Here is a 17,701-nt window from a genome sequence, read left to right on the forward strand (position 1 = left end):
GAGTGAGTGAATGGAAAAGTGTAATATTATTTCCGTATTGCAATGCAACTTGCAAAAATTCATCCAGAGTGAGTGAATCACAACATGATTTAGAACTTTGTTAATGTAATATTATTTCCGTATTGCAATGCAACTTGCAAAAATTCATCCAGAGTAAGTGAATGGAAAAGTGTAATATTATTTCCGTATTGCAAAGCAACTTGCAAAAATTCATCCAGAGTAAGTGAATGGAAAAGTGTAATATTATTTCCGTATTGCAATGCAACTTGCAAAAATTTATCCAGAGTGAGTGAATGGAAAAGTGTAATATTATTTCCGTATTGCAATGCAACTTGAAAAATTCATCCAGAGTGAGTGATTTAAAACTTTGTTAATGGAAAAGTGTAATATTATTTCCGTATTGCAATGCAACTTGCAAAAATTCATCCAGAGTGAGTGAATTGAAAAGTGTAATATTATTTCCGTATTGCAATGCAACTTGCAAAAATTCATCCAGAGTGAGTGAATGGAAAAGTGTAATATTATTTCCGTATTGCAATGCAACTTGCAAAAATTCATCCAGAGTGAGTGAATGGAAAAGTGTAATATTATTTCCGTATTGCAATGCAACTTGCAAAAATTCATCCAGAGTGAGTGAATGGAAAAGTGTAATATTATTTCCGTATTGCAATGCAACTTGCAAAAATTCATCCAGAGTGAGTGAATGGAAAAGTGTAATATTATTTCCGTATTGCAATGCAACTTGCAAAAATTCATCCAGAGTGAGTGAATGGAAAAGTGTAATATTATTTCCGTATTGCAATGCAACTTGCAAAAATTCATCCAGAGTGAGTGAATGGAAAAGTGTAATATTATTTCCGTATTGCAATGCAACTTGCAAAAATTCATCCAGAGTGGGTGAATGGAAAAGTGTAATATTATTTCCGTATTGCAATGCAACTTGCAAAAATTCATCCAGAGTGAGTGAATGGAAAAGTGTAATATTATTTCCGTATTGCAATGCAACTTGCAAAAATTCATCCAGAGTGAGTGAATGGAAAAGTGTAATATTATTTCCGTATTGCAATGCAACTTGCAAAAATTTATCCAGAGTGAGTGAATGGAAAAGTGTAATATTATTTCCGTATTGCAATGCAACTTGAAAAATTCATCCAGAGTGAGTGATTTAAAACTTTGTTAATGGAAAAGTGTAATATTATTTCCGTATTGCAATGCAACTTGCAAAAATTCATCCAGAGTGAGTGAATGGAAAAGTGTAATATTATTTCCGTATTGCAATGCAACTTGCAAAAATTCATCCAGAGTGAGTGAATGGAAAAGTGTAATATTATTTCCGTATTGCAATGCAACTTGCAAAAATTCATCCAGAGTGAGTGAATGGAAAAGTGTAATATTATTTCCGTATTGCAATGCAACTTGCAAAAATTCATCCAGAGTGAGTGAATGGAAAAGTGTAATATTATTTCCGTATTGCAATGCAACTTGCAAAAATTCATCCAGAGTGAGTGAATGGAAAAGTGTAATATTATTTCCGTATTGCAATGCAACTTGCAAAAATTCATCCAGAGTGAGTGAATGGAAAAGTGTAATATTATTTCCGTATTGCAATGCAACTTGCAAAAATTCATCCAGAGTGAGTGAATGGAAAAGTGTAATATTATTTCCGTATTGCAATGCAACTTGCAAAAATTCATCCAGAGTGGGTGAATGGAAAAGTGTAATATTATTTCCGTATTGCAATGCAACTTGCAAAAATTCATCCAGAGTGAGTGAATGGAAAAGTGTAATATTATTTCCGTATTGCAATGCAACTTGCAAAAATTCATCCAGAGTGAGTGAATGGAAAAGTGTAATATTATTTCCGTATTGCAATGCAACTTGCAAAAATTTATCCAGAGTGAGTGAATGGAAAAGTGTAATATTATTTCCGTATTGCAATGCAACTTGAAAAATTCATCCAGAGTGAGTGATTTAAAACTTTGTTAATGGAAAAGTGTAATATTTTTTCCGTATTGCAATTCAACTTGCAAAAATTCATCCAGAGTGAGTGAATGGAAAAGTGTAATATTATTTCCGTATTGCAATGCAACTTGCAAAAATTCATCCAGAGTGAGTGAATCACAACATGATTTAGAACTTTGTTAATGTAATATTATTTCCGTATTGCAATGCAACTTGCAAAAATTCATCCAGAGTAAGTGAATGGAAAAGTGTAATATTATTTCCGTATTGCAATGCAACTTGCAAAAATTCATCCAGAGTAAGTGAATGGAAAAGTGTAATATTATTTCCGTATTGCAATGCAACTTGCAAAAATTTATCCAGAGTGAGTGAATGGAAAAGTGTAATATTATTTCCGTATTGCAATGCAACTTGAAAAATTCATCCAGAGTGAGTGATTTAAAACTTTGTTAATGGAAAAGTGTAATATTATTTCCGTATTGCAATGCAACTTGCAAAAATTCATCCAGAGTGAGTGAATGGAAAAGTGTAATATTATTTCCGTATTGCAATGCAACTTGCAAAAATTCATCCAGAGTGAGTGAATGGAAAAGTGTAATATTATTTCCGTATTGCAATGCAACTTGCAAAAATTCATCCAGAGTGAGTGAATGGAAAAGTGTAATATTATTTCCGTATTGCAATGCAACTTGCAAAAATTCATCCAGAGTGAGTGAATGGAAAAGTGTAATATTATTTCCGTATTGCAATGCAACTTGCAAAAATTCATCCAGAGTGAGTGAATGGAAAAGTGTAATATTATTTCCGTATTGCAATGCAACTTGCAAAAATTCATCCAGAGTGAGTGAATGGAAAAGTGTAATATTATTTCCGTATTGCAATGCAACTTGCAAAAATTCATCCAGAGTGAGTGAATGGAAAAGTGTAATATTATTTCCGTATTGCAATGCAACTTGCAAAAATTCATCCAGAGTGGGTGAATGGAAAAGTGTAATATTATTTCCGTATTGCAATGCAACTTGCAAAAATTCATCCAGAGTGAGTGAATGGAAAAGTGTAATATTATTTCCGTATTGCAATGCAACTTGCAAAAATTCATCCAGAGTGAGTGAATGGAAAAGTGTAATATTATTTCCGTATTGCAATGCAACTTGCAAAAATTTATCCAGAGTGAGTGAATGGAAAAGTGTAATATTATTTCCGTATTGCAATGCAACTTGAAAAATTCATCCAGAGTGAGTGATTTAAAACTTTGTTAATGGAAAAGTGTAATATTATTTCCGTATTGCAATGCAACTTGCAAAAATTCATCCAGAGTAAGTGAATGGAAAAGTGTAATATTATTTCCGTATTGCAATGCAACTTGCAAAAATTCATCCAGAGTGAGTGAATCACAACATGATTTAGAACTTTGTTAATGTAATATTATTTCCGTATTGCAATGCAACTTGCAAAAATTCATCCAGAGCGAGTGAATGGAAAAGTGTAATATTATTTCCGTATTGCAATGCAACTTGCAAAAATTCATCCAGAGTGAGTGAATGGAAAAGTGTAATATTATTTCCGTATTGCAATGCAACTTGCAAAAATTCATCCAGAGTGAGTGAATGGAAAAGTGTAATATTATTTCCGTATTGCAATGCAACTTGCAAAAATTCATCCAGAGTGAGTGAATGGAAAAGTGTAATATTATTTCCGTATTGCAATGCAACTTGCAAAAATTCATCCAGAGTGAGTGAATGGAAAAGTGTAATATTATTTCCGTATTGCAATGCAACTTGCAAAAATTCATCCAGAGTGAGTGAATGGAAAAGTGTAATATTATTTCCGTATTGCAATGCAACTTGCAAAAATTCATCCAGAGTGAGTGAATGGAAAAGTGTAATATTATTTCCGTATTGCAATGCAACTTGCAAAAATTCATCCAGAGTGAGTGAATGGAAAAGTGTAATATTATTTCCGTATTGCAATGCAACTTGCAAAAATTCATCCAGAGTGGGTGAATGGAAAAGTGTAATATTATTTCCGTATTGCAATGCAACTTGCAAAAATTCATCCAGAGTGAGTGAATGGAAAAGTGTAATATTATTTCCGTATTGCAATGCAACTTGCAAAAATTCATCCAGAGTGAGTGAATGGAAAAGTGTAATATTATTTCCGTATTGCAATGCAACTTGCAAAAATTTATCCAGAGTGAGTGAATGGAAAAGTGTAATATTATTTCCGTATTGCAATGCAACTTGAAAAATTCATCCAGAGTGAGTGATTTAAAACTTTGTTAATGGAAAAGTGTAATATTATTTCCGTATTGCAATGCAACTTGCAAAAATTCATCCAGAGTGAGTGAATGGAAAAGTGTAATATTATTTCCGTATTGCAATGCAACTTGCAAAAATTCATCCAGAGTGAGTGAATGGAAAAGTGTAATATTATTTCCGTATTGCAATGCAACTTGCAAAAATTCATCCAGAGTGAGTGAATGGAAAAGTGTAATATTATTTCCGTATTGCAATGCAACTTGCAAAAATTCATCCAGAGTGAGTGAATGGAAAAGTGTAATATTATTTCCGTATTGCAATGCAACTTGCAAAAATTCATCCAGAGTGAGTGAATGGAAAAGTGTAATATTATTTCCGTATTGCAATGCAACTTGCAAAAATTCATCCAGAGTGAGTGAATGGAAAAGTGTAATATTATTTCCGTATTGCAATGCAACTTGCAAAAATTCATCCAGAGTGAGTGAATGGAAAAGTGTAATATTATTTCCGTATTGCAATGCAACTTGCAAAAATTCATCCAGAGTGGGTGAATGGAAAAGTGTAATATTATTTCCGTATTGCAATGCAACTTGCAAAAATTCATCCAGAGTGAGTGAATGGAAAAGTGTAATATTATTTCCGTATTGCAATGCAACTTGCAAAAATTCATCCAGAGTGAGTGAATGGAAAAGTGTAATATTATTTCCGTATTGCAATGCAACTTGCAAAAATTTATCCAGAGTGAGTGAATGGAAAAGTGTAATATTATTTCCGTATTGCAATGCAACTTGAAAAATTCATCCAGAGTGAGTGATTTAAAACTTTGTTAATGGAAAAGTGTAATATTATTTCCGTATTGCAATTCAACTTGCAAAAATTCATCCAGAGTGAGTGAATGGAAAAGTGTAATATTATTTCCGTATTGCAATGCAACTTGCAAAAATTCATCCAGAGTGAGTGAATCACAACATGATTTAGAACTTTGTTAATGTAATATTATTTCCGTATTGCAATGCAACTTGCAAAAATTCATCCAGAGTAAGTGAATGGAAAAGTGTAATATTATTTCCGTATTGCAATGCAACTTGCAAAAATTCATCCAGAGTAAGTGAATGGAAAAGTGTAATATTATTTCCGTATTGCAATGCAACTTGCAAAAATTTATCCAGAGTGAGTGAATGGAAAAGTGTAATATTATTTCCGTATTGCAATGCAACTTGAAAAATTCATCCAGAGTGAGTGATTTAAAACTTTGTTAATGGAAAAGTGTAATATTATTTCCGTATTGCAATGCAACTTGCAAAAATTCATCCAGAGTGAGTGAATGGAAAAGTGTAATATTATTTCCGTATTGCAATGCAACTTGCAAAAATTCATCCAGAGTGAGTGAATGGAAAAGTGTAATATTATTTCCGTATTGCAATGCAACTTGCAAAAATTCATCCAGAGTGAGTGAATGGAAAAGTGTAATATTATTTCCGTATTGCAATGCAACTTGCAAAAATTCATCCAGAGTGAGTGAATGGAAAAGTGTAATATTATTTCCGTATTGCAATGCAACTTGCAAAAATTCATCCAGAGTGAGTGAATGGAAAAGTGTAATATTATTTCCGTATTGCAATGCAACTTGCAAAAATTCATCCAGAGTGAGTGAATGGAAAAGTGTAATATTATTTCCGTATTGCAATGCAACTTGCAAAAATTCATCCAGAGTGAGTGAATGGAAAAGTGTAATATTATTTCCGTATTGCAATGCAACTTGCAAAAATTCATCCAGAGTGGGTGAATGGAAAAGTGTAATATTATTTCCGTATTGCAATGCAACTTGCAAAAATTCATCCAGAGTGAGTGAATGGAAAAGTGTAATATTATTTCCGTATTGCAATGCAACTTGCAAAAATTCATCCAGAGTGAGTGAATGGAAAAGTGTAATATTATTTCCGTATTGCAATGCAACTTGCAAAAATTTATCCAGAGTGAGTGAATGGAAAAGTGTAATATTATTTCCGTATTGCAATGCAACTTGAAAAATTCATCCAGAGTGAGTGATTTAAAACTTTGTTAATGGAAAAGTGTAATATTATTTCCGTATTACAATGCAACTTGCAAAAATTCATCCAGAGTAAGTGAATGGAAAAGTGTAATATTATTTCCGTATTGCAATGCAACTTGCAAAAATTCATCCAGAGTGAGTGAATCACAACATGATTTAGAACTTTGTTAATGTAATATTATTTCCGTATTGCAATGCAACTTGCAAAAATTCATCCAGAGTAAGTGAATGGAAAAGTGTAATATTATTTCCGTATTGCAATGCAACTTGCAAAAATTCATCCAGAGCGAGTGAATGGAAAAGTGTAATATTATTTCCGTATTGCAATGCAACTTGCAAAAATTCATCCAGAGTGAGTGAATGGAAAAGTGTAATATTATTTCCGTATTGCAATGCAACTTGCAAAAATTCATCCAGAGTGAGTGAATGGAAAAGTGTAATATTATTTCCGTATTGCAATGCAACTTGCAAAAATTCATCCAGAGTGAGTGAATGGAAAAGTGTAATATTATTTCCGTATTGCAATGCAATTTGCAAAAATTCATCCAGAGTGAGTGAATCACAACATGATTTAGAACTTTGTTAATGGAAAAGTGTAATATTATTTCCGTATTGCAATGCAACTTGCAAAAATTCATCCAGAGTGAGTGAATCACAACATGATTTAGAACTTTGTTAATGGAAAAGTGTAATATTATTTCCGTATTGCAATGCAACTTGCAAAAATTCATCCAGAGTAAGTGAATGGAAAAGTGTAATATTATTTCCGTATTGCAATGCAACTTGCAAAAATTCATCCAGAGTGAGTGAATCACAACATGATTTAGAACTTTGTTAATGGAAAAGTGTAATATTATTTCCGTATTGCAATGCAACTTGCAAAAATTCATCCAGAGTGAGTGAATGGAAAAGTGTAATATTATTTCCGTATTGCAATGCAACTTGCAAAAATTCATCCAGAGTGAGTGAATGGAAAAGTGTAATATTATTTCCGTATTGCAATGCAACTTGCAAAAATTCATCCAGAGTGAGTGATTTAGAACTTTGTTAATGGAAAAGTGTAATATTATTTCCGTATTGCAATGCAATTTGCAAAAATTCATCCAGAGTGAGTGAATCACAACATGATTTAGAACTTTGTTAATGGAAAAGTGTAATATTATTTCCGTATTGCAATGCAACTTGCAAAAATTCATCCAGAGTGAGTGAATCACAACATGATTTAGAACTTTGTTAATGGAAAAGTGTAATATTATTTCCGTATTGCAATGCAACTTGCAAAAATTCATCCAGAGTAAGTGAATGGAAAAGTGTAATATTATTTCCGTATTGCAATGCAACTTGCAAAAATTCATCCAGAGTGAGTGAATGGAAAAGTGTAATATTATTTCCGTATTGCAATGCATCTTGCAAAAATTCATCCAGAGCGAGTGAATGGAAAAGTGTAATATTATTTCCGTATTGCAATGCAACTTGCAAAAATTCATCCAGAGTGAGTGAATCACAACATGATTTAGAACTTTGTTAATGTAATATTATTTCCGTATTGCAATGCAACTTGCAAAAATTCATCCAGAGTAAGTGAATGGAAAAGTGTAATATTATTTCCGTATTGCAATGCAACTTGCAAAAATTCATCCAGAGCGAGTGAATGGAAAAGTGTAATATTATTTCCGTATTGCAATGCAACTTGCAAAAATTCATCCAGAGTGAGTGAATGGAAAAGTGTAATATTATTTCCGTATTGCAATGCAACTTGCAAAAATTCATCCAGAGTGAGTGAATGGAAAAGTGTAATATTATTTCCGTATTGCAATGCAACTTGCAAAAATTCATCCAGAGTGAGTGAATGGAAAAGTGTAATATTATTTCCGTATTGCAATGCAACTTGCAAAAATTCATCCAGAGTGAGTGAATGGAAAAGTGTAATATTATTTCCGTATTGCAATGCAACTTGCAAAAATTCATCCAGAGTGAGTGAATCACAACATGATTTAGAACTTTGTTAATGTAATATTATTTCCGTATTGCAATGCAACTTGCAAAAATTCATCCAGAGTAAGTGAATGGAAAAGTGTAATATTATTTCCGTATTGCAATGCAACTTGCAAAAATTCATCCAGAGCGAGTGAATGGAAAAGTGTAATATTATTTCCGTATTGCAATGCAACTTGCAAAAATTCATCCAGAGTGAGTGAATGGAAAAGTGTAATATTATTTCCGTATTGCAATGCAACTTGCAAAAATTCATCCAGAGTGAGTGAATGGAAAAGTGTAATATTATTTCCGTATTGCAATGCAACTTGCAAAAATTCATCCAGAGTGAGTGATTTAGAACTTTGTTAATGGAAAAGTGTAATATTATTTCCGTATTGCAATGCAACTTCCAAAAATTCATCCAGAGTGAGTGAATCACAACATGATTTAGAACTTTGTTAATGGAAAAGTGTAATATTATTTCCGTATTGCAATGCAACTTGCAAAAATTCATCCAGAGTGAGTGAATCACAACATGATTTAGAACTTTGTTAATGTAATATTATTTCCGTATTGCAATGCAACTTGCAAAAATTCATCCAGAGTGAGTGAATGGAAAAGTGTAATATTATTTCCGTATTGCAATGCAACTTGCAAAAATTCATCCAGAGTGAGTGAATGGAAAAGTGTAATATTATTTCCGTATTGCAATGCAACTTGAAAAATTCATCCAGAGTGAGTGAATGGAAAAGTGTAATATTATTTCCGTATTGCAATGCAACTTGCAAAAATTCATCCAGAGTGAGTGAATCACAACATGATTTAGAACTTTGTTAATGTAATATTATTTCCGTATTGCAATGCAACTTGCAAAAATTCATCCAGAGTAAGTGAATGGAAAAGTGTAATATTATTTCCGTATTGCAATGCAACTTGCAAAAATTCATCCAGAGTAAGTGAATGGAAAAGTGTAATATTATTTCCGTATTGCAATGCAACTTGCAAAAATTTATCCAGAGTGAGTGAATGGAAAAGTGTAATATTATTTCCGTATTGCAATGCAACTTGAAAAATTCATCCAGAGTGAGTGATTTAAAACTTTGTTAATGGAAAAGTGTAATATTATTTCCGTATTGCAATGCAACTTGCAAAAATTCATCCAGAGTGAGTGAATGGAAAAGTGTAATATTATTTCCGTATTGCAATGCAACTTGCAAAAATTCATCCAGAGTGAGTGAATCACAACATGATTTAGAACTTTGTTAATGTAATATTATTTCCGTATTGCAATGCAACTTGCAAAAATTTATCCAGAGTGAGTGAATGGAAAAGTGTAATATTATTTCCGTATTGCAATGCAACTTGAAAAATTCATCCAGAGTGAGTGATTTAAAACTTTGTTAATGGAAAAGTGTAATATTATTTCCGTATTGCAATGCAACTTGCAAAAATTCATCCAGAGTGAGTGAATGGAAAAGTGTAATATTATTTCCGTATTGCAATGCAACTTGCAAAAATTCATCCAGAGTGAGTGAATGGAAAAGTGTAATATTATTTCCGTATTGCAATGCAACTTGCAAAAATTCATCCAGAGTGAGTGAATGGAAAAGTGTAATATTATTTCCGTATTGCAATGCAACTTGCAAAAATTCATCCAGAGTGAGTGAATGGAAAAGTGTAATATTATTTCCGTATTGCAATGCAACTTGCAAAAATTCATCCAGAGTGAGTGAATGGAAAAGTGTAATATTATTTCCGTATTGCAATGCAACTTGCAAAAATTCATCCAGAGTGAGTGAATGGAAAAGTGTAATATTATTTCCTTATTGCAATGCAACTTGCAAAAATTCATCCAGAGTGAGTGAATGGAAAAGTGTAATATTATTTCCGTATTGCAATGCAATTTGCAAAAATTCATCCAGAGTGAGTGAATCACAACATGATTTAGAACTTTGTTAATGGAAAAGTGTAATATTATTTCCGTATTGCAATGCAACTTGCAAAAATTCATCCAGAGTGAGTGAATCACAACATGATTTAGAACTTTGTTAATGTAATATTATTTCCGTATTGCAATGCAACTTGCAAAAATTCATCCAGAGTAAGTGAATGGAAAAGTGTAATATTATTTCCGTATTGCAATGCAACTTGCAAAAATTCATCCAGAGCGAGTGAATGGAAAAGTGTAATATTATTTCCGTATTGCAATGCAACTTGCAAAAATTCATCCAGAGTGAGTGAATGGAAAAGTGTAATATTATTTCCGTATTGCAATGCAACTTGCAAAAATTCATCCAGAGTGAGTGAATGGAAAAGTGTAATATTATTTCCGTATTGCAATGCAACTTGCAAAAATTTATCCAGAGTGAGTGAATGGAAAAGTGTAATATTATTTCCGTATTGCAATGCAACTTGAAAAATTCATCCAGAGTGAGTGATTTAAAACTTTGTTAATGGAAAAGTGTAATATTATTTCCGTATTGCAATGCAACTTGCAAAAATTCATCCAGAGTGAGTGAATGGAAAAGTGTAATATTATTTCCGTATTGCAATGCAACTTGCAAAAATTCATCCAGAGTGAGTGAATCACAACATGATTTAGAACTTTGTTAATGTAATATTATTTCCGTATTGCAATGCAACTTGCAAAAATTCATCCAGAGTAAGTGAATGGAAAAGTGTAATATTATTTCCGTATTGCAATGCAACTTGCAAAAATTCATCCAGAGTAAGTGAATGGAAAAGTGTAATATTATTTCCGTATTGCAATGCAACTTGCAAAAATTTATCCAGAGTGAGTGAATGGAAAAGTGTAATATTATTTCCGTATTGCAATGCAACTTGAAAAATTCATCCAGAGTGAGTGATTTAAAACTTTGTTAATGGAAAAGTGTAATATTATTTCCGTATTGCAATGCAACTTGCAAAAATTCATCCAGAGTGAGTGAATGGAAAAGTGTAATATTATTTCCGTATTGCAATGCAACTTGCAAAAATTCATCCAGAGTGAGTGAATGGAAAAGTGTAATATTATTTCCGTATTGCAATGCAACTTGCAAAAATTCATCCAGAGTGAGTGAATGGAAAAGTGTAATATTATTTCCGTATTGCAATGCAACTTGCAAAAATTCATCCAGAGTGAGTGAATGGAAAAGTGTAATATTATTTCCGTATTGCAATGCAACTTGCAAAAATTCATCCAGAGTGAGTGAATGGAAAAGTGTAATATTATTTCCGTATTGCAATGCAACTTGCAAAAATTCATCCAGAGTGAGTGAATGGAAAAGTGTAATATTATTTCCGTATTGCAATGCAACTTGCAAAAATTCATCCAGAGTGAGTGAATGGAAAAGTGTAATATTATTTCCGTATTGCAATGCAACTTGCAAAAATTCATCCAGAGTGGGTGAATGGAAAAGTGTAATATTATTTCCGTATTGCAATGCAACTTGCAAAAATTCATCCAGAGTGAGTGAATGGAAAAGTGTAATATTATTTCCGTATTGCAATGCAACTTGCAAAAATTCATCCAGAGTGAGTGAATGGAAAAGTGTAATATTATTTCCGTATTGCAATGCAACTTGCAAAAATTTATCCAGAGTGAGTGAATGGAAAAGTGTAATATTATTTCCGTATTGCAATGCAACTTGAAAAATTCATCCAGAGTGAGTGATTTAAAACTTTGTTAATGGAAAAGTGTAATATTATTTCCGTATTGCAATGCAACTTGCAAAAATTCATCCAGAGTGAGTGAATGGAAAAGTGTAATATTATTTCCGTATTGCAATGCAACTTGCAAAAATTCATCCAGAGTGAGTGAATCACAACATGATTTAGAACTTTGTTAATGTAATATTATTTCCGTATTGCAATGCAACTTGCAAAAATTCATCCAGAGTAAGTGAATGGAAAAGTGTAATATTATTTCCGTATTGCAATGCAACTTGCAAAAATTCATCCAGAGTAAGTGAATGGAAAAGTGTAATATTATTTCCGTATTGCAATGCAACTTGCAAAAATTTATCCAGAGTGAGTGAATGGAAAAGTGTAATATTATTTCCGTATTGCAATGCAACTTGAAAAATTCATCCAGAGTGAGTGATTTAAAACTTTGTTAATGGAAAAGTGTAATATTATTTCCGTATTGCAATGCAACTTGCAAAAATTCATCCAGAGTGAGTGAATGGAAAAGTGTAATATTATTTCCGTATTGCAATGCAACTTGCAAAAATTCATCCAGAGTGAGTGAATGGAAAAGTGTAATATTATTTCCGTATTGCAATGCAACTTGCAAAAATTCATCCAGAGTGAGTGAATGGAAAAGTGTAATATTATTTCCGTATTGCAATGCAACTTGCAAAAATTCATCCAGAGTGAGTGAATGGAAAAGTGTAATATTATTTCCGTATTGCAATGCAACTTGCAAAAATTCATCCAGAGTGAGTGAATGGAAAAGTGTAATATTATTTCCGTATTGCAATGCAACTTGCAAAAATTCATCCAGAGTGAGTGAATGGAAAAGTGTAATATTATTTCCGTATTGCAATGCAACTTGCAAAAATTCATCCAGAGTGAGTGAATGGAAAAGTGTAATATTATTTCCGTATTGCAATGCAACTTGCAAAAATTCATCCAGAGTGGGTGAATGGAAAAGTGTAATATTATTTCCGTATTGCAATGCAACTTGCAAAAATTCATCCAGAGTGAGTGAATGGAAAAGTGTAATATTATTTCCGTATTGCAATGCAACTTGCAAAAATTCATCCAGAGTGAGTGAATGGAAAAGTGTAATATTATTTCCGTATTGCAATGCAACTTGCAAAAATGTATCCAGAGTGAGTGAATGGAAAAGTGTAATATTATTTCCGTATTGCAATGCAACTTGAAAAATTCATCCAGAGTGAGTGATTTAAAACTTTGTTAATGGAAAAGTGTAATATTATTTCCGTATTGCAATGCAACTTGCAAAAATTCATCCAGAGTAAGTGAATGGAAAAGTGTAATATTATTTCCGTATTGCAATGCAACTTGCAAAAATTCATCCAGAGTGAGTGAATCACAACATGATTTAGAACTTTGTTAATGTAATATTATTTCCGTATTGCAATGCAACTTGCAAAAATTCATCCAGAGTAAGTGAATGGAAAAGTGTAATATTATTTCCGTATTGCAATGCAACTTGCAAAAATTCATCCAGAGCGAGTGAATGGAAAAGTGTAATATTATTTCCGTATTGCAATGCAACTTGCAAAAATTCATCCAGAGTGAGTGAATGGAAAAGTGTAATATTATTTCCGTATTGCAATGCAACTTGCAAAAATTCATCCAGAGTGAGTGAATGGAAAAGTGTAATATTATTTCCGTATTGCAATGCAACTTGCAAAAATTCATCCAGAGTGAGTGAATGGAAAAGTGTAATATTATTTCCGTATTGCAATGCAATTTGCAAAAATTCATCCAGAGTGAGTGAATCACAACATGATTTAGAACTTTGTTAATGGAAAAGTGTAATATTATTTCCGTATTGCAATGCAACTTGCAAAAATTCATCCAGAGTGAGTGAATCACAACATGATTTAGAACTTTGTTAATGGAAAAGTGTAATATTATTTCCGTATTGCAATGCAACTTGCAAAAATTCATCCAGAGTAAGTGAATGGAAAAGTGTAATATTATTTCCGTATTGCAATGCAACTTGCAAAAATTCATCCAGAGTGAGTGAATCACAACATGATTTAGAACTTTGTTAATGGAAAAGTGTAATATTATTTCCGTATTGCAATGCAACTTGCAAAAATTCATCCAGAGTGAGTGAATGGAAAAGTGTAATATTATTTCCGTATTGCAATGCAACTTGCAAAAATTCATCCAGAGTGAGTGAATGGAAAAGTGTAATATTATTTCCGTATTGCAATGCAACTTGCAAAAATTCATCCAGAGTGAGTGATTTAGAACTTTGTTAATGGAAAAGTGTAATATTATTTCCGTATTGCAATGCAACTTGCAAAAATTCATCCAGAGTGAGTGAATCACAACATGATTTAGAACTTTGTTAATGGAAAAGTGTAATATTATTTCCGTATTGCAATGCAACTTGCAAAAATTCATCCAGAGTAAGTGAATGGAAAAGTGTAATATTATTTCCGTATTGCAATGCAACTTGCAAAAATTCATCCAGAGTGAGTGAATCACAACATGATTTAGAACTTTGTTAATGTAATATTATTTCCGTATTGCAATGCAACTTGCAAAAATTCATCCAGAGTAAGTGAATGGAAAAGTGTAATATTATTTCCGTATTGCAATGCAACTTGCAAAAATTCATCCAGAGCGAGTGAATGGAAAAGTGTAATATTATTTCCGTATTGCAATGCAACTTGCAAAAATTCATCCAGAGTGAGTGAATGGAAAAGTGTAATATTATTTCCGTATTGCAATGCAACTTGCAAAAATTCATCCAGAGTGAGTGAATGGAAAAGTGTAATATTATTTCCGTATTGCAATGCAACTTGCAAAAATTCATCCAGAGTGAGTGAATGGAAAAGTGTAATATTATTTCCGTATTGCAATGCAACTTGCAAAAATTCATCCAGAGTGAGTGAATGGAAAAGTGTAATATTATTTCCGTATTGCAATGCAACTTGCAAAAATTCATCCAGAGTGAGTGAATCACAACATGATTTAGAACTTTGTTAATGTAATATTATTTCCGTATTGCAATGCAACTTGCAAAAATTCATCCAGAGTAAGTGAATGGAAAAGTGTAATATTATTTCCGTATTGCAATGCAACTTGCAAAAATTCATCCAGAGCGAGTGAATGGAAAAGTGCAATATTATTTCCGTATTGCAATGCAACTTGCAAAAATTCATCCAGAGTGAGTGAATGGAAAAGTGTAATATTATTTCCGTATTGCAATGCAACTTGCAAAAATTCATCCAGAGTGAGTGAATGGAAAAGTGTAATATTATTTCCGTATTGCAATGCAACTTGCAAAAATTCATCCAGAGTGAGTGATTTAGAACTTTGTTAATGGAAAAGTGTAATATTATTTCCGTATTGCAATGCAACTTGCAAAAATTCATCCAGAGTGAGTGAATCACAACATGATTTAGAACTTTGTTAATGGAAAAGTGTAATATTATTTCCGTATTGCAATGCAACTTGCAAAAATTCATCCAGAGTGAGTGAATCACAACATGATTTAGAACTTTGTTAATGGAAAAGTGTAATATTATTTCCGTATTGCAATGCAACTTGCAAAAATTCATCCAGAGTGAGTGAATGGAAAAGTGTAATATTATTTCCGTATTGCAATGCAACTTGCAAAAATTCATCCAGAGTGAGTGAATCACAACATGATTTAGAACTTTGTTAATGTAATATTATTTCCGTATTGCAATGCAACTTGCAAAAATTCATCCAGAGTAAGTGAATGGAAAAGTGTAATATTATTTCCGTATTGCAATGCAACTTGCAAAAATTCATCCAGAGTAAGTGAATGGAAAAGTGTAATATTATTTCCGTATTGCAATGCAACTTGCAAAAATTTATCCAGAGTGAGTGAATGGAAAAGTGTAATATTATTTCCGTATTGCAATGCAACTTGAAAAATTCATCCAGAGTGAGTGATTTAAAACTTTGTTAATGGAAAAGTGTAATATTATTTCCGTATTGCAATGCAACTTGCAAAAATTCATCCAGAGTGAGTGAATGGAAAAGTGTAATATTATTTCCGTATTGCAATGCAACTTGCAAAAATTCATCCAGAGTGAGTGAATGGAAAAGTGTAATATTATTTCCGTATTGCAATGCAACTTGCAAAAATTCATCCAGAGTGAGTGAATGGAAAAGTGTAATATTATTTCCGTATTGCAATGCAACTTGCAAAAATTCATCCAGAGTGAGTGAATGGAAAAGTGTAATATTATTTCCGTATTGCAATGCAACTTGCAAAAATTCATCCAGAGTGAGTGAATGGAAAAGTGTAATATTATTTCCGTATTGCAATGCAACTTGCAAAAATTCATCCAGAGTGAGTGAATGGAAAAGTGTAATATTATTTCCGTATTGCAATGCAACTTGCAAAAATTCATCCAGAGTGAGTGAATGGAAAAGTGTAATATTATTTCCTTATTGCAATGCAACTTGCAAAAATTCATCCAGAGTGAGTGAATGGAAAAGTGTAATATTATTTCCGTATTGCAATGCAATTTGCAAAAATTCATCCAGAGTGAGTGAATCACAACATGATTTAGAACTTTGTTAATGGAAAAGTGTAATATTATTTCCGTATTGCAATGCAACTTGCAAAAATTCATCCAGAGTGAGTGAATCACAACATGATTTAGAACTTTGTTAATGTAATATTATTTCCGTATTGCAATGCAACTTGCAAAAATTCATCCAGAGTAAGTGAATGGAAAAGTGTAATATTATTTCCGTATTGCAATGCAACTTGCAAAAATTCATCCAGAGCGAGTGAATGGAAAAGTGTAATATTATTTCCGTATTGCAATGCAACTTGCAAAAATTCATCCAGAGTGAGTGAATGGAAAAGTGTAATATTATTTCCGTATTGCAATGCAACTTGCAAAAATTCATCCAGAGTGAGTGAATGGAAAAGTGTAATATTATTTCCGTATTGCAATGCAACTTGCAAAAATTTATCCAGAGTGAGTGAATGGAAAAGTGTAATATTATTTCCGTATTGCAATGCAACTTGAAAAATTCATCCAGAGTGAGTGATTTAAAACTTTGTTAATGGAAAAGTGTAATATTATTTCCGTATTGCAATGCAACTTGCAAAAATTCATCCAGAGTGAGTGAATGGAAAAGTGTAATATTATTTCCGTATTGCAATGCAACTTGCAAAAATTCATCCAGAGTGAGTGAATCACAACATGATTTAGAACTTTGTTAATGTAATATTATTTCCGTATTGCAATGCAACTTGCAAAAATTCATCCAGAGTAAGTGAATGGAAAAGTGTAATATTATTTCCGTATTGCAATGCAACTTGCAAAAATTCATCCAGAGTAAGTGAATGGAAAAGTGTAATATTATTTCCGTATTGCAATGCAACTTGCAAAAATTTATCCAGAGTGAGTGAATGGAAAAGTGTAATATTATTTCCGTATTGCAATGCAACTTGAAAAATTCATCCAGAGTGAGTGATTTAAAACTTTGTTAATGGAAAAGTGTAATATTATTTCCGTATTGCAATGCAACTTGCAAAAATTCATCCAGAGTGAGTGAATGGAAAAGTGTAATATTATTTCCGTATTGCAATGCAACTTGCAAAAATTCATCCAGGGTGAGTGAATGGAAAAGTGTAATATTATTTCCGTATTGCAATGCAACTTGCAAAAATTCATCCAGAGTGAGTGAATGGAAAAGTGTAATATTATTTCCGTATTGCAATGCAACTTGCAAAAATTCATCCAGAGTG

This window comes from Oncorhynchus mykiss, chromosome 21, assembly GCF_057628025.1.
Source record: "Oncorhynchus mykiss isolate SJ-2025 chromosome 21, ASM5762802v1, whole genome shotgun sequence".
Classification (NCBI taxonomy): domain Eukaryota; kingdom Metazoa; phylum Chordata; class Actinopteri; order Salmoniformes; family Salmonidae; genus Oncorhynchus; species Oncorhynchus mykiss.